At 39.2% G+C, this 22,788-nt stretch overlaps 1 pseudogene across 1 annotated transcript in view; it reads right to left on the reverse strand.

The window, feature by feature from the left end:
- Nucleotides 1–17,016, reverse strand: part of LOC148732560 (uncharacterized) — a 52,598-nt pseudogene extending 35,582 nt beyond the window's left edge. The window contains exons 1-10 of the transcript XR_016000343.1: nt 15,746–17,016; nt 14,880–15,176; nt 12,724–12,873; nt 10,112–10,348; nt 9,201–9,497; nt 7,306–7,602; nt 5,816–5,905; nt 4,906–5,202; nt 2,785–3,081; nt 933–1,229 (exon numbers count right to left, since the gene is read on the reverse strand). The product of XR_016000343.1 is annotated as an uncharacterized LOC148732560 (transcript). The remainder of the gene's footprint in view (nt 1–932; nt 1,230–2,784; nt 3,082–4,905; nt 5,203–5,815; nt 5,906–7,305; nt 7,603–9,200; nt 9,498–10,111; nt 10,349–12,723; nt 12,874–14,879; nt 15,177–15,745) is intronic.
- Nucleotides 17,017–22,788: the final 5,772 nt, after the last annotated feature.

Raw genomic sequence — 22,788 nt, forward strand, 5'->3', positions numbered from 1 at the left:
GAAAGTAAGTAAGCCCTTTTTTTTTCTTCTTAAGATGGAGGCATGTGTTTTCCAATATATACGCTTTTTACGACCAAGATGTGATAAAAAAAGAAGAGCAAACGAAGCGTAAATTGAAATTAACGTCGGACCTCCCCCCTCCCCCAAACATATGAAAAATTTTTCTTTCAAACGGCTATCGTCAGCAAAGAAACCAAGTTCTCGTCGGGTCGAAATGAGAACTCAATAGCAATGTCATCCCTTTTGTCGTTGAAAGAAGGGATTTAGTGCGCGTTAAGGTAATTAGCGGCTTAATCTTCCCCGCAGCTTTTCAATTCTTTAGAGATATCAAAAAGCTATTAACGATGTTATAAACTTTCGTACCCGCAGCTTTTCAATTCTTTAGAGATATCAAAAAGCTATTAACGATGTTATAAACTTTCGTACCCCTTGCATCTGTTCGGGCCTTCACAGTGTATGCAGGTCCTATTCCTCCGGAACTCAATGCTGACACATTAACGACATACACAGTATAAACTGTCAAGTTGGCCAGTACTGTCGTATTGTTGGTGTAGCTTACGCTCACGTAACTTGTTTTTAACTTTAAATCAAGTGGATAATATTTAATCTTGTAGCCAATAACTTCTCCTTGAAAATCTCCTTTCGAAATGTCACTCCATTTGACTGTCAGACCCATGGAACCCAAGCTGTGGGCGTTTACAAAGCCAGGAGCACGAACAGGTGCTGAAGACGATTAAAAATTGACATTAAATTGTATTTTTCAAAGTCACAAATCATAACAAGTAGACTTATTAACTAGGAACAAAAAAGACATTTTTTCGTTCATGGCTCGGAATAATCTTTGTTCCTTTGGTCTACTGCTGAGATGCAGTGTTTATTTTTCTTATTAAGAAAAGTATAATTTAGAGTTTATTGATGAGGAACTAAAATACCTTCTGCGTTTGTTCGAGCCGTTGCTGTCTTCGCAGGTCCTATTCCTCCAGAGCTCACCGCTGACACATTCATGACGTACATGGTATAAGCAGTCAGGTTGGTCAGTGTTGTGGCATTCCTCGTGACGTTTTCCCAAACAGCATTTTTATCATAATTCAAATCAACTGTGTGGTAACTTATAATGTAACCAATGGGTTCTCCTTGAAAATGTTTCTCTGGCAGGTGACTCCATCGTACTTCTAAACTTGAAGAGCTTACATTCTGTGCATCTACCGAGTCAGGGGCTCTAGACGGAGCTATAAATAAGAATAAGATTAAGAGGAACTTCATAGTTTTAAAATTTTTTTCAACAGAAACACTCTAAACTGAGGGAAGCCTCGTGGTCAGTGCGCTCGACTCCGAGTGGTCCGGGGTCCGGAGCCCCGGCCAGGGACAATGTGTTACCATGATCTGACGGAATCAGTCGAATGTCTATTAATCTTCCTGAAAACGTTGTCATTTCCACCACATTTTCATAACTAAAAGGTGCCAAAGTAAAGCCGTAACGGTATTTGAACCATTTAAAAAGCTTACCTGAGACCTTAATCCGAAAAAAAGGTAAAAAAAAAATCAAAGGGGAGCAAACCACTCAGATGTTTTCTCAGACCCCTACAAAAATGGGGTTAGCTCAAAAAATTTTAATGAGTCTTCCCTATGGAAAAGTGTTGTGTTGCTTAATGTTGCATTATCAAACGCCTGACCCAAGTTTGAAGACACCCATACCTTCCGCATCTGTTCGAGCGTTTGCTGTTTTTACAGGTCCAACTCCTCCTGAACTCAACGCTGACACATCGATGATCTACATGCTGTTGGTCAGCAGAGTGGTATTTGTAGTGTTGTTAACGCGAAGATTAATATTACTCTCTTCTTCAGCAGAGTAGTAAATAATATTGCAACCAATTGGATAACCTCAAAAATCCACTGCAGTAACAAACTCGTAGAACTGGAATTGTGAGCGATCAACAAGGCGGGAGCCCGGACAGGAACTAAACGAGATATTATCACCACTAGATTTTTAGCACATATTGTAAAAGACCGTTAATTTTTTTTCTATTTTTTCCATGGCTCGGTGCAATTAAAGTGCACCTAAACCCAAAATTTTTTTTTCGCTTAACGAATCAAGCTTATTTTTTGGAGTATTTCTGTGCAAAAATTTTTTAATTTGCTCAAATCTTTAATTTTCTATGCCCAGTCAAAATACGGAAAATCGGCCGCCATCTTGCCCCACGACCGAGTTTAAAGAAGAATGGCTCTAGCGGGTAATGTGACGTCAAATCGAGAACACCAAAGTCTGCATCTCACACATTTTCACTTGTTTGGGAAGATTTTCGTCGATATTGTCCGAAATATGCCGACTAGGTGTGTTGTATGAAGAATGTATGAAGCGCGATACCCTCTTGCAAATTTCGCACGTTGCTACATCCTTCTACAACACACTTAGTCGACATATTTTCGGACAATTATCGACTACAACCTTCCCAAACAAGTGAAAATGTGTGAAATGCAGACTTTCGTGTTCTCGATTTGACGTCACATTGTCCACTAGAGCCATTCCTCTTTAAACTCGGTCGTGGGGCAAGATGGCGGCCGATTTTCCGTATTTTGACTGGGCATAGAAAATTGAAGATTTGAGCAAATAAAAAAATTTTTGCGCAGAAATACTCAAAAAAATAAGCTTACTTCGTTAAGCGAAAAAAATTTTTTGGGTGTAGGTGCACTTTAAGACTCCCTCGACCTTACCTCATGGAGAAAGAGTTATATGCATTTATTAAGAAATCGCAGTGAAATTCAATGATAGGGAAACTGCGTTACCTGCTGCTCCTGTTCGAGCCTTCGCTGTGTTTGCAGGTCCTATTCCTCCGGAGCTCACCGCTGAAACATTAACGACATACATAGCATAGATAGTCCCATTGGTCAGCATGGTGGTGTTTGTCGTGTAGTTTACACTCATAGAATTACGTCCACCCTCTGCATCAGCCGGGTAGTAAACGACTTGGTATCCAATGGGTTGTCGTAGAAAATGTTTTTTTGGCAGGTGACTCCATTTTACTAACAGACTTGTGGAGCTAGAACTGTAGGCGGTTATCAATTCAGGAGCATAGGATGGAGCTTGAAAAAAAAAAAATAGTGACATTGAAAAGACAATCGGAGACTTTAGATTGTAAAGATTTACACCGGCAGTAATTGGGCGGCAGGATGCCCTTTCCTTTCGGATTTCCGCCAAAATTTAAAGAGGATAAGTCATTGCCACTGTAAATGTTTATCAGGTGTATGATGCAATTCCTCTTTATACAAATAGGAATTACTTCAACCATAATGGTGGCCATCTCTGTCAACACTCGGAATGACGACATAGTGTCTCTCAGTCTACCAGACTTAATCTTATTTTCGAATAATTAGCTGAAGTGATAAACAAAATGAAGAATGGAAACAAGCGAAACCTCAAGAGCTTTTATAATAATAATAATAATAATATAAAAGATTTATACCGCGCCAGTATCCTACTGTTCAAAGGCGCCTACAAAAACTTTAACATTAACACTTAAGACAGCTAATATTAATTATAAAAGGCTTTTCTAAAAAGAAAATTTTTTAATCTACTTTTAAAAACAGACACAGACTGAGCATTTCTAATTTCACATGGCAAAGCATTGCATAACGATGGTGCTGCTACAGAGAAGGATCTTGCGCCATATGTTTTCAAGTTATAGGATGGAGAAACCAGAAGGTGCTTGGATGATGAGCGTAGTTGACGCGATGGGGTGTAAGATGTAAGCAAATCACAAATGTACGATGGTGCCAAGTTGTTAAGTGCCTTGTAGGTTATAAGTAAAATCTTAAAAATAATACGTTGATTAACGGGAAGCCAATGAAGATTAAAAAGAACAGGCGTAATGTGATCATGCTTTTTTGTAAGTGTGACGAGGCGCGCCGCGGCATTCTGGACGTGTTGTAGCTTTTTATAGTGCAGGCTGGTAGGCCATACAAAAGGGAATTACAGTAATCCAGCTTGGAAGGTACAAACATATGAACCAGCAATTCAGTAGTGGTCGCTGAAAGATATTTCCTTATATAGCTAATATTTCGCAAATGATAAAATGAAGATTTGCAAATGTCAGTAATATGATCATTAAAGCAAAAATGGCTATCAAACATAGTGCCGATATTCCTCGCCTTTTGCACGGAATGAATAGTCTCACCAGCAACTGAAATTTCGTGAAGGAGTGGTCTTGGAAGATGTTTAGCGGAGATCACCAATAATTCAGTTTTGTCTTTATTTAATTTAAGGCGATTAACCATCGTCCAATGATAAATTCCATCCACACAGCTCTCGATGCTAGAAACTGCTAGATCTCTATCACCCAGTACGGTTGGTTGGAAAGACAAGTAAAGCTGTGAGTCGTCAGCATAAAAGTGATAGCTCAGGTTGAATTTCTTTACGATATCTGAAAGCGGCGAAGTATAGAGCAAATACAAAATGGGTCCCAAGACAGATCCTTGTGGCACTCCACACTTAAGGTCATGTTTCGTAGAAGTACCACCATCGACGGAGACATATTGCGTGCGATTCGATAAATAAGATTGCAACCATAATAGAGGCTTTCCAGCTATCCCAAACCGTACACATAAACGAGATAGGAGGATGGTATGATCGACTGTATCGAAGGCAGCGGAAAGGTCTAAAAACAGTAAAATTACGATTCGACGACTATCAATAGCAGAAAGAAAATCATTGTGAACACGAATAAGTGCAGTTTCAGTACTGTGATATTGCTTGTACGCCGACTGGAATGTCTCATTTAACTCATATTTGAGAGAAGTGTCAGTATAATGTCATGTTTGCGACTTTATATAATCGACAAGGCCTCATTTTTCTATTTGGTGGAAAAAATATTTTTTCGGTTCTTGACATAAAGTGTAAAACTACAACACCTTCGGCATCTGTTCGAGCTTTTGCCATGTTTGCAGGTCCCCTTCCTCTACTGCTCACCGCTGACACATTAATTACGTACATGGTGTAAATAGCCAGGCTGCTAAGTGTCGTGGTATTTGTCGTGTGGTTCACTTGCACAAAATGAATTCCTCCTTCTACATCCATTGATTGATGCGTGATATTGTAACCAATCGGTTCCCCTTGAAAATGTTCAAATGATAGGTGACTCCATTTAATTAAGAGGCTCGTGGAACTGGAATTGTGGGCTGTTACCAAGTCAGGAGCTTGTAAGGGAGCTAAAATAAAGAACATTACAGCCACTGAGTCACCGATATTAACTTTAGGGTTGAAAGGAAATGCTGGATGCCAATACCCCATGAAAAGTTTAACGCAAAAACAAATTAAAGCCGATCCAAGAAAAAGACTCAAAATGTTGAAACACTTCTCAGGCCGTCTCAGGCTGTAATGTAAAGTAAAGTAAAGTAAAGCTTTTATTAAATCCATATGGCAGCCATCTAAGGCTGAATTGTATGAATTCACAAATTCCATTACTACAAAGCTTATAATATGAAAAAGTGATGAAACCTACAAAATTAAGCTTAGAATACTAATTTATAAAAATTCGTAAAAATTCATACTACGAAAACTGCTAACGCCTGCACATAGATGGCAGAAATGTGCTAGAAAAACGCTTGGTGCGCATGACAGGATTGGCAAAGTGGCGTTGTCTTCTAAAATTATAATGACAATATAAAATTATGATGACAATATAATTTTACTGTACGCGTTTTCTCTCTGTCTCCGCACGTTCACAGGTTAGTGTTACCAAAATCTTTCTTATTTAAAGGAAGAAAGTTACACAAGGTATCCATATTTACTGGGGCATCCATGAACAAATTCAATTTTTACCTTCTGCACCTGTTCGGGTCATTGCTGTATCTGCAGGTCCTTTTCCTCCAGAGCTTACCGCTGACACACTGATGACATACATTGTAAAGACTGTCAGGTTGGAGAGTTTTGTGCTATTTACAGTGTAGTGCACAGTAGCAAACTTTAAACTACACTTTGAATCAACAGAGTAATAACTTATAATATAACCGATCGGTTTTCATGGGAAATGTTCTCCTGGTAGTTGACTCCATTTTACTATCAGACTTGTGGAGCTTCTGTTGAACGCAGATATGAATTCAGGATGTAAATAGGGAGCTGGATGAGTAAAGATAATGTGACATAAGAGGTAATTAAAGTTAGCACGTTTCTAAACCTCTGACGAAGGATCAACACGCGAAGAGTCACTATACAAACTCTTTACGCGGGCTAATTTACATTATCAACTCAGTTGATAAAGCCAGATCTGACGTTAAAAATATTTAACTAGAAAACAAGCCATAATAATTAAAGTCATGTAAAATCCTTATATGTGTTTGTACACATGCTAAACTTGTAATTCGAATACTATTATGATTTTAGGGAAATGACGATCATCTTGGAAGAAAATAGAACAAATTGTTAAGTTTTTTCAGTCACTAGGATCCGTGTACAAGGTGATGTTCGTGCCTTTCGTAAAAAGAAATTGTTGCAACTCATTTCCCTTCTTCAGGGGAAGTTTCATACAAAACATTTCAATGGCTTTTCCCGGATTAAAACATGTTTTAACTAATGTTCAAAAATCAGCGAAGCCTTGGCAAATTTGGGATGACGTGTTATTACATCAACAAATTCTAAACAATTAGTGGATGAGGTTTTTGTGATATCCGGAATAATCAAGGTCGAGGTAAGTGTTATCAGCCGAAGCCGAAGGCTGAGGCTGATAACATTAACCGAGACCTTGATTATACGGATATCACAAAAACCTCATCCAATAATTGTTTTATTATACATTGTTTTAAAGAAAATAACGCCAAACGCATTATCGCAGCGAACACAGTTTAATTTGGAACACTTAAAATTGTACAACTGTGTGGTAAACAAATTTTCACTTGGGCTAATTCCTTTTTGTCGTGTGGTTCCGGGAAATTTTTTTCTTTAAGGTATTCGTTGGGTCGATGAAGCGAATCGAGAAGCCATTCTTACTTCGCTGTTCGTGAACTTGACATTGCTCCACCAGAAATCATGCATTGCGCGCGCAACCTACAGACTATTCACTAATCTGTAGGCACAGATTAGTGAATAATCTGTAGGTTGCGCTGTTTCCCAGAATTAACTGTAGGCGTTTAGCCAATGAGAAGACAGATGGTGACTACAATGTATAATAATATCATTTAATGGATTCTGATTAAAAACATATGAAGCCACGTTTCCCTTCATCTTAGTAGGAGTTTATTCCTGTGCACACTTCTACGTTATGCTGTGCTTTGTTGTCCTAATTTTCCTCTTCGGCACAGAAGATCCATCCCTACCTGCTGCGTCTGTTCGAGCCTGAACTATGTTTGCAGGTCCAATTCCACCGGAGCTCACCGCTGATACATTAATAACATACAGGGTGTAAAAAACAAGGTTGGTCAATGTTGTGCAATTTGTAGTGAAGTTTACTCTCACAAAATTAACATCGCCTTCTAAATCGACTAAGTAATAAGTAATGTTATAACCAATGGGTTGTCCTTGAAAATCCTCCTCTGACAGGTGACTCCATACTACTATCACAGCTGTGGAGCTGGAACTGTAGGCAAATACTTTGCCAGGAGCGCGGAAAGGGGCTAAAAGAGAAAATGTTGACATTCAGAAGTTTATCACTTCCTAACCTCTTCGCCATCGCAAACAAAAACAGCGGAGCTGACCAGGAGTCATGACAGGATGGAAAATGCGTGCACTGTAAGTACCCTCTCGTTGTCCCATAGAAAGTCTTAGAAAACTTTTATAAGGCTTTGTATGGGACAACGGGAGAATACTTACAGTGCACGCATTTTCCATCCTGTCATGGTTTATGCCCCAACTTCATTGCAATTTTTAATACAAGCGTATAACTCACAGGTGACAAAGGTAAAACAAATATGCAATTCTTTAGAAATAAAAGGACTCCTATGCTCCTTTTTATGGAGACTAGCTTATCTTTCTATTATTAGAGAAATCATTTCGGAAATGCCTTGTACCTTCTGCGTTTTTTCGGGCCTTTACTGTGTTTTCAGGTCCTATTCCTCCCGAGTTAACCGCTGACACATTGATGACATACAAGGTATAAACAGTCAAGTTAGTCAGTGTTGTGGTATTCAAAGACACGTCCACTCTTACAGAGTCGGTATAATTCCTCTCTTCATTAGCAACAAATTCAAAATCTAAACTTTTAAGCCAATTAAACCTGGGTTAGGGTTAGGGTTAGGTCAGAAAAAACTGCATTTTAAATCTAAAAGAGGAAAATAGTGTATTTTTTGACGATTTAAGGCAACTGAATATAAACCCTCTTACGCACTTAATTAAAAGCGGGCTGTCCTTTCCACGAGTAATTGTTGAACAGCGCACTTCTCTCTCTCTCTCTTAGGCAAAGTCCAGAAGAAGAATCCGCGATAACTTGAACTACGTCTTCATGACACTGGCTATTTTACATGCTATTCCACATGGTAATGAAAGATGTCGTGACACCCACTATGAGCTTACACCCATGAATAAAATAGAAATTACAGATTTTGACTAAACCAAAATTGGAAAGAAGCCCCAAGTGTAGTTCATTCAATTCATTTTTAACCAATCGTTTTCCTTCTTTCCCAGCCTTCCACGGCTCGGGCGTTCGTTGTCACGACTTCGTTACTTAACTCTTAACAAAGCACACGGGCTTTACATGCTTTATGTAGCATGAAGCACCTTTACTAATAAGGGCGCTGAAATACCATCTCTGCTGAATTGTTTGCGAAACTATATCTGATAAAGTTGGTTAAGGTTATGTCGTGGGCGACAGAGATAAGCCTGATAAGGTGTGTGGTGTATGCCTCTTTTTTAAAAGAAATGTTATGGCAACATTTTTTTTTCTTAGCTTTTGGGTAAAGAATGTCTTATTCTCCGTACAAATTAATGGTAGCAGAAGCTTAACTATTTTAGGGCTTCCCTTCGTCGACACAGTGTCACCAAACTAACAATAAACGTATACCCGTTATCTAAGTCTTAGTCGCTCAGTTTACTAAAAATAAAAGCAATGATCAAAATTTAAACTGATATTGGTAGAATGATAAAATCAATCCAAACCCCAAAAGTGTTCAAGCCAGGTAGAGCTTCAATGACATGTAAGTGACATGATCAGACAAGGTCCTTTCCGGTAACTGACGCAGCATAGTAAAAGCTTACTTAATTCTAAGGACAACTCTACCTGCTGCGTCTGTTCGAGCCTTTGCTGTGTTTTCTGGTCCTATTCCACCGGAACTTACTGCTGACACATTAATGACATACATGGTATAAACAGTCAGGTTCGTCAGCGTTGTGTTATTTGCGGTGAAGTTCACATTCTCAGATTTACGTCCACACTCTGCATTGACAGGATGATAAACGATCTTGTAACCAATGGGCTCTCCTCGAAAATGTTCCTTTGGTAGGTAATTCCATTTAACTATCAGGCTCGAGGAACTAGAGCTGTGTGCAGCTAACAAATCAGGGGTTTTGGATGGAACTAAACAAAAACAAAAAGACATATGCTGAAAGATAATGAGTCGCAGGTCCTTTAGCACTTGTACTGAGCGACTGAATTTTGCGATTTCAAAATGAATGTAATTGAATGGTAATTAAATTTCGTGTCGTGAAATTTTGGTCTGAAATCATTTGTGGTTTCAAATCGTACTCGTGCTAAGCGCTCGTTCATTTAGAAAACACGCTATGATTTCAGGCACTCCACTCAGTTCCGTTACCATACTAAATGTAAAAGGTATAGGTTTATCATAACGTAAAAACAAGGCAATAGACCACTTTCATAAATGGCTACCGGATTAATATTCTTTTGTTTAAATTTAAATTAGCCCTCCTGGTCTCGCTTGAGATAATGTATTCTTTTGAATTTTGTACTGGAGAACGAGGCCAGAAGGGCTAATTTAAATTTAAACAAAAGAATATTAATCCGGCAGCTATTTATGAAAGTGGTCTATGTCCTGTAAATTTGCGGTGTTTGGGCTGTATGGTGTCTGCCCCTTCAATAAGAAACCACTACGATCATAAATTTTTCTTGTCGGGCCAACATTCTATCGTTAACAGGCATGTCGATCTGGGAGTCATGAAGGATATGCCTTGTACCTGCTGCTTTCGTTCGGGATTTTACTGTATTTGCGGGTCCCATTCCTCTAGAGCTAACCGCTGACACATTAATGATATACATGGTATAAACAGTCAGTTTGGTCAGTGTCGTGGTATTTATCGTGATGTTCACACTTGCAAAGTTATTATCGCCATCCAAGTCAGCTTTGTAATAGGTGATAATGTACTCAATAGGTTTTCCTTCAAAATGCCTTCCTTCCACATGACTCCATTCTGCTATCAAACGAGTAGAGCTTGTATCATGTGCAGTTATAAACTTTGGAGCAAAGGCTTGGGCTGAAGGGGGGGGGGGGGGGAAATAATGTTGCAAGCAAAAAATACAAATTGAAAACATTTTAAATCCAAAAAGCTTAGATGAAAATGACCTCTGACTCAGTTTAGGTAACTGAATATAATCCTCCTTGTGTGTTTAGGAGTGTACCCTCCTTCCCACACGCACTTAGTTCTGATTGTTTTCGTTTTTTCCAGCCACAGCCTATTGAGAATATGTCGATATCTTCATGTGTTGATGAAAATTCGTTCTTTTTTACAAAAAATCAGCCAATTGTTCTTTTACAAATGCAGAAAATCAGCTTTATTTTTGAGGCACCGTTCCTCTTTCAGTGGTTTCTCGATTAATTTCCAGTGTACTCAGCCAGTTGCGCATGGCTTATCATGTCATGCTTATTAAAGCTAAGAAAATTTTGCCTCAAAACTTCCATACCTTCTGCGCCTGTTCGAGCCTCCGCTGTGTTTGCAGGTCCTACTCCTCCAGAGCTAACCGCTGACACGTTAATGATATACATGGCGTAAACAGTCAGGTTGGTCAGTGTTGCGGTATTTGTTGAGAAGTTTACATTCACATATTTCCGTTCTCCCTCTGAATCAGCCAGGTAGTAAACAATGTTGTAACCAACGGGTTCAGAGGTTCATGGTTCGGAGACTAAAACCTGCCAAAATTGTTCCCGTGTTCAAAGATGGAGATGAAACTGATCCCTGTAACTATCGTACTATATCGCTCCTCTCGATATTTAACAGAATTTTTGAAAAGATTATGAGCAATCGACTGAGAGTATTTTTGAACAAGCATGACATATTTTACAAGTCACAATACGGTTTTTGTAAGCGATGTTCCACTGAGCATGCGATCCTCGATATAGTCAGCAAAATCCAGGCTAACATGGATCTGGGTATGTTCTCATGTGGAATTTTTATTGATTTGCAAAAAGCATTCGACACGGTTGACCACTCGATCCTGTTACATAAACTCAATCACTATGGAATTCGCGGAGTTGTAAATGACTGGTTTTCATCGTACTTGTCTGGAAGGGTCCAAACCACACAAATAGGACCCTACATATCCCAAAAAGAAAAAACCATGTTTGGGGTCCCACAGGGCTCTGTGTTAGGGCCATTGCTGTTTCATTATTTATATCAATGACATTTACAAAGTTTGAGATAAATTAGCATTTTATTTATTCGCTGACGATACAAATCTGCTATTTGCCGACAGAAACCTTAAATTTCTTGCAACAGTGGTGAATGTGGAACTAATGAATGTTTATGATTGGCTAGCCTCAAATAAACTCTCTTTAAATATTAAGAAAACCAATTTTGTCATCTTCCATCCCAGCCAGAAGCGACTTAAGTACAAAGTAAATCTAAAAATATATGATAATAAAAGAAAATATTTCATTGACCTGGAGCGTAAAGACTATGTGAAATGTTTAGGTGTACTTATTGACAGTAACCTTACCTGGAAACACCATATCAGTCATATTGCATCAAAAAGAAGTAAGGGCATTGGTATAATTTGTAGACTGAGGCACCTTATACCATATTCGACATTACTAAATATATATAGATCACTCATTTATCCTTATTTATCTTATGGACTTGTAGCTTGGGGCCAAGCAGCTAAGTCTCTTACGGAAAAAATATTGATACTCCAGAAAAGGGTTGTGCGATTAATGAACTTTGCCAACTATAATTCACACGCCATTCCTTATTTTATATCGGCTAATATTATGCCAATTAATATGCTTTACGTTAAACTCTCTTCTCTCTTAATGCATGATGTCCATAACAATTTAACCCCTCCTAATCTTTCTGGTTTGTTCACTCTTTCCCACCAAATACACAATCATAATACCCAATCTTCATCTACCGGTAACTATTACATAAACTTTTCTAGGCTAAATCAACATAAAAACTCATTCTCAAGGATTGGTTGTTTCCCAGGAAACTTAAGGAATCTTCCAAAACATTTCCAAGAAAAAGATAACAGCAATATTATTTCAAAATCTTCAAGTTCAGTATAGTTATGTTGACGTAGAACGAATAATCAATGATGTGTCGAAAGTTAAATCCAGTTAATAGTAGTGTATAACTTATGTATTCTTATATTTATTGTCATGTGCTTCTGTTTCTGTATTTTTATCTCATACTGTCATTTCTGCTTTACTGATTTAATATTTAATTTCTGTTTCTTGTATATTTATTGAATATTCTGTTGAGCCGAAATTTATTTAAGATGTTTCAGCGTCCACACACTGCCCGCCGAGACCAGCTCTGCTATTTGTGGGTAGTACGTCATTAGGTTGTGTCATGTCATGTCTGATTACAATAAAGTTGAAGTTGAAGTTGAAGTTGAAGTTCACCCCGAAAATGTTCCTCTGGCAGGTTTCTCCATTTTACTCTCAGACTTGTGGCCATGGAACTATAATTGTATGCGGTTACCAAGTCAGGAGCTCGAGATAGAGCTAAAATGAGCAATAAGATTTAAAAACATTGTCACAATCGTTCAAAAATGTTTGGAGAACGTCAAATCCTAATTCTTATTTCTGTTTTAGGAAGTTATATGATTCTCGTACTTCCGAATCATCTGTCAGCAGGGACCTAAGAAATATATACTTTTTCAGTCACCTTTTCAGTAACACGGAGACCAAAGAATGTATTAATTTGGAATTCGAACATTGGCCCCATTATGTGGCCCTACAGGGGCCCTAAAGCGAATTAGGCACCTGATCCCAGCATCAACCTTACATCTCATCTACCAAGCTTTAGTAAAACCTCACTTTGATTACTGTGACATTGTTTGGGGTAGCTGTGGGAAAACGCTACGAGACAAACTGCAGAAATTGCAGAATAGAGCAGCCCGTGTGTTGACATTCTCTAACTATGATGCTGATGCAACTGAGCTACTCGAGTTTTTAGGGTGGAAAAATCTTGCACGCCAGCAGGAAATCCATAAAGCCACCATGATGTTTAGATGTCTGCACGGGCTAGCTCCAAGGTATCTATATTCAAAGTTTACGTGGCGTGACTCTGCTTATGACCTCAGGGACTCTGAAAATAAGCTTAATGTTCCACTACCGCGCACTAATTATTACAGAAAAAGCTTTAGCTACAATGGCGCCTCATTATGGAACAGTTTACCACGCGATATAAGGAACACAGAGTCTCTGGGGTTATTTAAACGTAAGATCAATGACATTTTTAAAGTCTAACGCACGGCATTCACGGAAAACAGCTTTAGTGTTATAGTATGTAGTTTTAATTTTAAATATCTTAGCGTATGTGATATGTATTTTTATAGGCTGATGAATTGTTCGTGTCTAAATAAAGATTACAATACAATACAATACAAACTTGATTTTTTTTCCCTTGGGTATTGATTTCGGTAACCTCGAACGCGTATCAGATTAGTTCGGTTTTAGTAGGTCCCGAAAAGGCGAGGCCTTCTAAATGAAAGCCCAGACGCGTCTCCAGAGGAATGGACCAATGATGCACTTAATAAGAATGAGCGGTGGAGCTCTTGAGCGTACTATTTTTTCCTATGTGTGAATGCCTGAGGCACGCATTTGAAGTCATTAAGTTTTCGGGTTTTTTTCTTATTATTTTTTTTCGAAAAATTTTCAAGTTTGATTTGTAATTACTACAATAGAGCACTTTGAGAGCTAACAGAAGTGGGCCAAAGGCTAAATATTAATCATCAATCAGAGATTTAGAACGTCGTCAAAGTTCAAAGTCGTAAGTTGGCAAATCATCAATCGTTTATTGCAGCGGGTAAAGCGTGATTACAAGTATTGCATTCCAAATCATTCTGAGAAGCATGTGGACAATTTATCACCGAAATGTATATACAAAATCACAAAATTCCGAATTAAGATGAGTATCCGTCCTGCAAATATTTTTAATGATCAAAACTAAAAAAGTCAAATTCGGAATGCACTTTTTAAACCATGTAAAAAAATAAAAATAAGAATAAAAGAGAGAAAACTTGTGGAACTACCAGGTGACCTGAAATCGACAGAGGCACGCGTCGTAACAAATGCACTAATCCTTTAACCTCCCAAATTCGGCGCTGGTTGTTTTGTGGTTGAGGAATGCAACAGTAAATTTGAGATTTAAAGCTGTGGCTTTTTGTGAAAATTTCCATCAAAGGGCCATGCAATGTTTATCCTAGTTTGGATACAGACCCAAACGGATCACGAGAGGCTTCCCTATGCAAAGAAAATTCCGCATGGTTTACGAGCCCATGATCTTGACCACAATGATCTTACAAGTCTCGTCATCCGCCAATGAAAAATGTCAAAAAATCAAAACATTCAAATAGACTGAATTATCAGGAGAGTGACCTGATTCGTTCATGCTTCTTGCATGGAACGCTCAGGCTAACCAGGAAACTTTTATACTTCATTCTTCCCTTACAGAAAACTATTTTGGTGAGTGGAAATGTTTAGGCAGTTAACACGGTGTTCCTTACCTGCAGCCTCTGTTCGGGCCTTTACTGTTGTTGCAGGTCCAATTCCTCCAGAGCTTACTGCTGACACATTAATAACAAATATGGTGAATGCGGTTAGGTTTGCAAGCGTAGTACAATTGAACGCAAAGTTCACACTCACAAAACTGACATCACTCTCTCAATCGACTGGAAAATAAGTGACATTGTAACCAATGGGTTTTCCTCGCAAAAATTCCTCCGACAGGTGACTCCACTTTATCATTAGACTCGTAGAACTTGATTGCTGCGCGTATACAAAGTCAGGAGCTCGAGACGGAGCTGAAAGATAAACAATTGCTTAAGATGAACTGTTTTATCTTTTTTTCAGAAGTCTGACTTCTATCAAAAAGTATAACAAATAGATATACAATTAGATAGTCTACGATAAAGTAATGACAATTATGTTATTACATTATGCAATAACTCTACTTCCCATGTCATTCTTTGGAGCAGAAACCTTTCACGAGTATATTGGAGGGTTGTAAAAGACGTCTGTATCGCTTAGGTGACCCTGTGATAAGCCCAAAGAAAAAAGGGACAACACTAAGCAAAGGTTACAAACAGCCAAAATACATCACAGACCAGTTAAAATTTTTTCAATATGCCGTCACTAAACTACGCAATAGATTTAACTAAATTATAAAATGACACTCTTAAACACTCTGCTACCAGAAGGGGAGTGGCTCACTAGATAGGACTAATAAATAAAGGTAGCAAAAGCTTCGGAGACGGAAAAACTTAGCCAGGCAAAAACGAAAACCTACGACGAAGAAAGACAATTATTGCCTGTATCGTATGCAGGAATTTTGATTCTGTGGAAGAATTATAAACCCATCAAATTTGTATACCTTGCACCCGCTCGGTGGTTACGATGATGGTGGCTGTACTTCTTGTATGAAGCACTTTACTTGTTAAGCGATGAACTGGAAAAACACCTCTGATGTACTCAGTACTGCTACGGAGACCTGAGACATGAACATGGCTATTGTTCCAGAGAAGGGTCTTATTGCGAAGAACATTTTGCACAAGTACTCTGTAACCGAGAATAAAAAGCTCTGGAACTGGATTCCAATCCACCCGGACACTTAAATGCTTTAGGTGACTAGCTCTTAGTCCTGTTGGCTTGGAAAAAAACATGCACTGGAGCAGAAAAAAAAATTTCATTAATTTCTTGTCATCTGTATCTATGGTCTACAATGTTACACTAAAATAACAAAAAAATTACAGACGGGAAAGAAAGAGATCGACAAGCTAGTAGATGAAGCAGCGTGGCGTATGATACATACATACGTTCATACATACATACGTTAGTTGACCACTCCCCATGGGGGCTTTTCAGGGCCAATTCCCACCCATCCCACCCCAAGGGAGGACATCCACAACCCAGTATTCTCGTGCGTGGGAAATTAACGTCTCTTACCCCTAACCCTGCAGGAGACGGGGCCTACGGTTTATTCGTCCTTATCCGAGAAGACTAGAATATCTATCCATTTCTTGATTATAGAAATGATGAACGTGTCGATGCACAGAATAGGTGAGACATTCGTGAAATGATAATTGATGGATAGATATAAAGACTGATCAATATATTCATATTGCAAAAGTAGAAGGCTTTTAAAATTTCTTACTTGTAAGGCGATAAACGTCAGACATCGGTGGCGGATCCAGGGGGAGGGTCCGGGGGGTTCGGACCCCCCCTATCTGACCTGACGCTTACAACTTTGAGACTGAAATTCTTACATCCGCAGGATCGTATATCACTTTTTAACTGGCTGATTTATTGAATTAATGAATCCAAGTAAACGGTAAGCGGCCAAGGAATTATAACGTGCAACCGCGATTGGTGGGAGGGGGTGTGGGGGGTGTGGGGGAGAAGTAATTTTCCTAAAAAGAGTCCAACAGTCCTTTCTGAATCAAAGTTTGGACTCCCACTATCAAAAATTCCTGGATCCGCCCCTGGACACGTTTTGTCCTCCTCGACCTCCACGGCATCCTTTGGCAACTGCTGGTTGAGCTAACATGGAGGGTAAAAGCTCGCCACCAGGGCACTCACTGTCATTACGCACAGCAAAAAAAGTAATACCATGTGACCACGCTACAGAGCTGCAGGCCAGAAAAAGTTCTGATGGGGGGTCTTGGTGTCCCGCTATCTGCTTACTCTGAAGATGGAAGCAGCCAATACGCTCAAAAAACACTTACAGGAGATGAAGGATAATAAAGGTATTTAAGATATACTCTACATAATCCTCACAGGTTAAAAGTAAATAATACACAATCTACATTCGTCCACCATTATTCAAAGCTTCCTTGCTATAATGATTGCCAATCAAGTTATAATACCGAAGAACTTCTCAACTTTGACGAATGTCTTTACCAATATTTTCATTTTTCTAAAATAAGCATCGAAAATCCCTTATTCCTTAAGCCTGGGGCATTACACTTTTTGAATAAGTCTTAACTTGAGTTTCAGTTATCAAATATTGAGATATGTAGACTTCCCGTCGATTTTCAGGCAGCATCTAAATCATGATATATGACTATTCTATGCAAGATTGTAAATTCGAGTCAACAGAATGCAGAAATTTTATAGTATTTCGCGTGAATACGTTTGAAAATAATCTGCATGCGAGAACCTTGAGAGAGAAAAAACTTCGCCAAATAGTGGTTTTCATTACCGTGCAAAATAAAATGACTTACATCATTGACTTACGTGGCGCGCCTGTTCTCCAGAAGCTTCTGAGAAGTCTTCCAATTTTTGTGTGTTTCTGGAGCTCGGTTTATAGAACCAATGGAGATCTTTCGCAACAGAGAAAGTGTCTTTTATAGTTTCCTGGATGACTTCCGTAAGAAAAGGGTTGACTCGTACACTTCGTGGGGACGAATTAATCCAGTTCATAAACACTGAGGGGACGTTTGTTCACTATTTTACAGATAAGATCTCATGAATCGTTTAAAGCCTTAATATATTGAGTGCCAGCTGGTTTTTCGGACTTAGACGAACTGAAGTCAGTGTTACCTCCGACCGCCAAAATGGTAAAAACTTGAATCACGTGACATTGCCACGCTTTATGATCCTAACTTAATCAAAATTGAACGCTAAGAAATTTACAAGAAACGTTCAAGGGTTCGAGATACAATACCTCCGAGATAAACGTCTAAGTGTGTTCGAGGTCGTGAAGTTGAGCACATTTTTTTCAAGAGTTTTGTTTTAATGGAACCTAGCAAAGCAAGAGATTGAAGACAGCTTTTTTTTCAACGTCCTGAACTCAATTTCTCGCTCTAAGTGAAGGTAGTACTTTCTGTTTCATCAGCATTATACTTTTTCTAGGCCATTAACTGGTTACTTCAAAGGCAAAATTTGGTGACACTTTAGGGGCCCTGAGTGTAAGAACCCCTGATGATGTAAGACCCCTGAATGTAAGACCCCTGAGTGTAAGAACCCCTGAATGTAAGACCCCTAAGTGTAAGAACCCCTGAATGTAAGACCCCTGATTTTAATACCCCTGAATATAAGAACCCCTGATGATGTAAGACCCCTGAATGTAAGAACCTCTGATGATGTAAGACCCCTGAATGTAAGACCCCTGAGTGTAAGAACCCCTGAGTGTAAGACCCCTGAGTGTAAGACCCCTGAGTGTAAGACCCCTGAATGTAAGACCCCTGAGTGTAAGAACCCTGAGTGTAAGACTCCTGAGTGCAAGAACACTGAATGTAAGGCCCCTGAGTGTAAGACCCCTGAATGTAAGACCCCTGAGTGTAAGACCCCTGAGTGCAAGAACCCTGAATGTAAGACCCCTGATTGTTAGACCCGAGTGTAAGACCCGTGAGTGTAAGACCCGTGAGTGTAAGACCCGTGAGTGTAAGACCCCTGAGTGTAAGACCCGTGAGTGTAAGACCCCTGAGTGTAAGACCCCTGAGTGTAAGAACCCCTGAATGTAAGACCCCTGATTTTAATGCCCCTGAATATAAGAACCCCTAATGATGTAAGACCCCTGAATGTAAGAACCCCTGATGATGTAAGACCCCTGAGTGTAAGACCCCTGCGTGTAAGACCACTGAATGTAAGACCCCTGAGTGTAAGACTCCTGAGTGCAAGAACACTGAATGTAAGGCCCCTGAGTGCAAGAACCCTGAATGTAAGACCCCCGAGTGTAAGACCCCTGAGTGTAAGGCCCCTGAGTGCAAGAACCCTGAATGTAAGACCCCTGAGTGCAAGAACCCTGAATGTAAGACCCCTGAGTGTAAGACCCCCAAGTGTAAGAACCCCTGAATGTAAGACCCCTGAGTGCAAGAACCCCTGAATGTAAGACCCCTGAGTGCAAGAACCCCTGAATGTAAGACCCCTGAGTGCAAGAACCCCTGAATGTAAGACCCCTGAGTGCAGGAACCCCTGAATGTAAGACCCCTGAGTGCAAGAACCCTGAATTTAAGACCCCTGAGTGTAAGACCCCCAAGTGTAAGAACCCCTGAATGTAAGACCCCTGAGTGCAAGAACCCCTAAATGTAAGACCCCTGAGTGCAAGAACCCCTGAATGTAAGACCCGGCCTGAGTGTAAGAACCCCTGAATGTAAGACCCCTAAGTGTAAGAACCCCTGAATGTAAGACCCCTGATTTTAATACCCCTGAATATAAGAACCCCTGATGATGTAAGACCCCTGAATGTAAGAACCTCTGATGATGTAAGACCCCTGAATGTAAGACCCCTGAGTGTAAGAACCCCTGAGTGTAAGACCCCTGAGTGTAAGACCCCTGAGTGTAAGACCCCTGAATGTAAGACCCCTGAGTGTAAGAACCCTGAGTGTAAGACTCCTGAGTGCAAGAACACTGAATGTAAGGCCCCTGAGTGTAAGACCCCTGAATGTAAGACCCCTGAGTGTAAGACCCCTGAGTGCAAGAACCCTGAATGTAAGACCCCTGATTGTTAGACCCGAGTGTAAGACCCGTGAGTGTAAGACCCCTGAGTGTAAGACCCGTGAAAGACCCCTGAGTGTAAGAACCCCTGAATGTAAGACCCCTGATTTTAATGCCCCTGAATATAAGAACCCCTAATGATGTAAGACCCCTGAATGTAAGAACCCCTGATGATGTAAGACCCCTGAGTGTAAGACCCCTGAGTGTAAGACCCCTGAATGTAAGACCCCTGAGTGTAAGACTCCTGAGTGCAAGAACACTGAATGTAAGGCCCCTGAGTGCAAGAACCCTGAATGTAAGACCCCTGAGTGTAAGACCCGTGAGTGTAAGACCCCTGAGTGTAAGACCCCTGAGTGTAAGGCCCCTGAGTGCAAGAACCCTGAATGTAAGACCCCTGAGTGTAAGACCCCTGAGTGCAAGAACCCTGAATGTAAGACCCCTGAGTGTAAGACCCCCAAGTGTAAGAACCCCTGAATGTAAGACCCCTGAGTGCAAGAACCCCTGAATGTAAGACCCCTGAGTGCAAGAACCCCTGAATGTAAGACCCCTGAGTGCAAGAACCCCTGAATGTAAGACCCCTGAGTGCAGGAACCCCTGAATGTAAGACCCCTGAGTGCAAGAACCCTGAATTTAAGACCCCTGAGTGTAAGACCCCCAAGTGTAAGAACCCCTGAATGTAAGACCCCTGAGTGCAAGAACCCCTAAATGTAAGACCCCTGAGTGCAAGAACCCCTGAATGTAAGACCCGGCCTGAGTGTAAGACACCTGAATGTAAGACCCCCAAGTGTAAGAACCCCTGAATGTAAGACCCCTGAATATAAGACCCCCAAATATAAGAACCCCTGAATGTAAGACCCCCAAATGTACGTAAGACCCCTGAATGTAAGACCCCTGAATGTAAGAACCCCTGAATGTGAGACCCTGATTGTAAGAACCCTGAATGTAAGACCCCTAGTTGTAAGACCCCTGATTGTAAGAACCCTGAGTGTAAGAACCCCAAAGTGTAAGACCCCTGATTGTAAGAACCCCAAAGTGTAAGACCCCTGGATGTAAGAACCCCCAACTGTGAGACCCCTTAGTGTAAGAACCTTGTAAGACCCCTGAATGTAGGACCCCTAAATGTAAGAATATCCCTGTAAGATCCTTTGAGTGTAAGGTACAGATTTACAACCCCTAAATGTAAGGCACAGATTTACAACCCTGAATGGAAGGCACAAATTTCTGATAATAATCCTAAATTTAAAACCCGACTTTAAGGTATTGATTTAAACCCCCTAGATGTAAGGTATGGGTTAAAACCCCCCAACATAAACCACAAATTTACAACTCTTTTATGCTACAGATTAAAACCCCAAGATTTAGGTAAGGATTGAAGACCCCTTAAAGTATGGCACACATTTAGGACCAACAGTTGAACTTGAACAAAATCCTTTGAGTGGTTTCAAACTTTCCGTGCACTTGTTCAGAGGTTAACATTAACTATCAAGCAAAAGGCAAACTGAGATTGGAATAAACCTAGTAAGTAATTATAACTTAAAAAGGTCAGTGCATATAAGTTTCCAAAGTTTCTTCAAAATTTATTAACAAATCATTATACAATGAGATATTGAATACACTTATATTTGCCTAGTGCTAAACCTGGACCTTATTCACTTCATTCACCTTATTCACTTTAATCTGGATTCTGCTAAAAACTCAATTGATTTAAAACTCAAAGAAGCTTTTAATATAAAAAAGATCAAACCAGAACTTAACAGACAATTACAGCATTATAACACTTTTCTAGCATTTTAGTTCACGCCTTTGATGTTTGGTGTCACATTGTAATTAGTACCCGCTTTTGTATTACATCATACTGTAAAATATTTTATTCATCTACTTGTATGCTATATAATTACTCACGTTCTGTTACTCATTGATTGAAGATGGCATAAGCATGCCAAATCATGTCTCTCAAAAAAGTTGTCTATTTCTTACAATATTGATCATACTTACTATAACTACTACGACCTTACGAGATTATATTTGTATTGACAGTATTAAAATGCATGCAAACAGACAAACTATTGATAAGAGATTTCAGAACTTTTTTTGAAGAAAAAACAACATCAAGGAAGGGAAATGAAGTTTAACTTGAATAAAACCCATCTACAACTTGTATAACAACTTTAATAATATACATGAAAAAAATTCTCAGTTCTGATTGGTTAAGATGAATGCAGTTTTCAGTTAATTCAGTGCAGAAGAGGGTTAACTCAGTGCAAAGAAAGAAACAAACCAGACATTCTGATTGGTCAGAATGATTGGTCAATCTCAATGTCAATGTCAAGGTCAATGTCACTTGCAGGGTTTGAATAAATTATTTTTGCACGTGATGCACGCGCTTTTCTTCTGCGTAGTTATGAGAAGCTACCTCAAATTTTGTCATGTCTATTAATTATCAATAGATAATCATATGATTTTCTTGTGCAATTTGGAATAAATAAGCACTTGTAAATTTTTTCAGAGACCACAAATTGCACTCGCCCTACAGGTTCATGCAATTTTGTTAGTCTTTGAAAAAATTTACTCATGCTTATTTATTCCAAATTGCACTCAAAATCATGTGATTACCTATACAAATTGTTGTATTGCTTAAAAATATGAATTACAATAATTTTTTTTATGGGTATTAAAATTAATCCATAATAACTTATTAAGAACAAATCATTAAAAATTAAATAGAAATAAAAATTTACTAATTAAGTTGAACAATTGAGATGTTACTAAATTATGTTACAAATTATTTATTATTTATTCTTGAAAGTCTACAGAAAAAAGAAAATATGTTTCAATCAAAAAAATCCTTCAAAAAATGTGCAATTTTTCCTTCAAGTTTTTAAATTGGTACTAGGCTTCATTCAAACCACTGACCATACTTACAATTCTACTGTCTTCATCACAGTCACTCTAATTATTACAGAGATATTTACAAGATTC

Source organism: Stylophora pistillata, chromosome 4, assembly GCF_964205215.1.
Source record: "Stylophora pistillata chromosome 4, jaStyPist1.2, whole genome shotgun sequence".
Classification (NCBI taxonomy): domain Eukaryota; kingdom Metazoa; phylum Cnidaria; class Anthozoa; order Scleractinia; family Pocilloporidae; genus Stylophora; species Stylophora pistillata.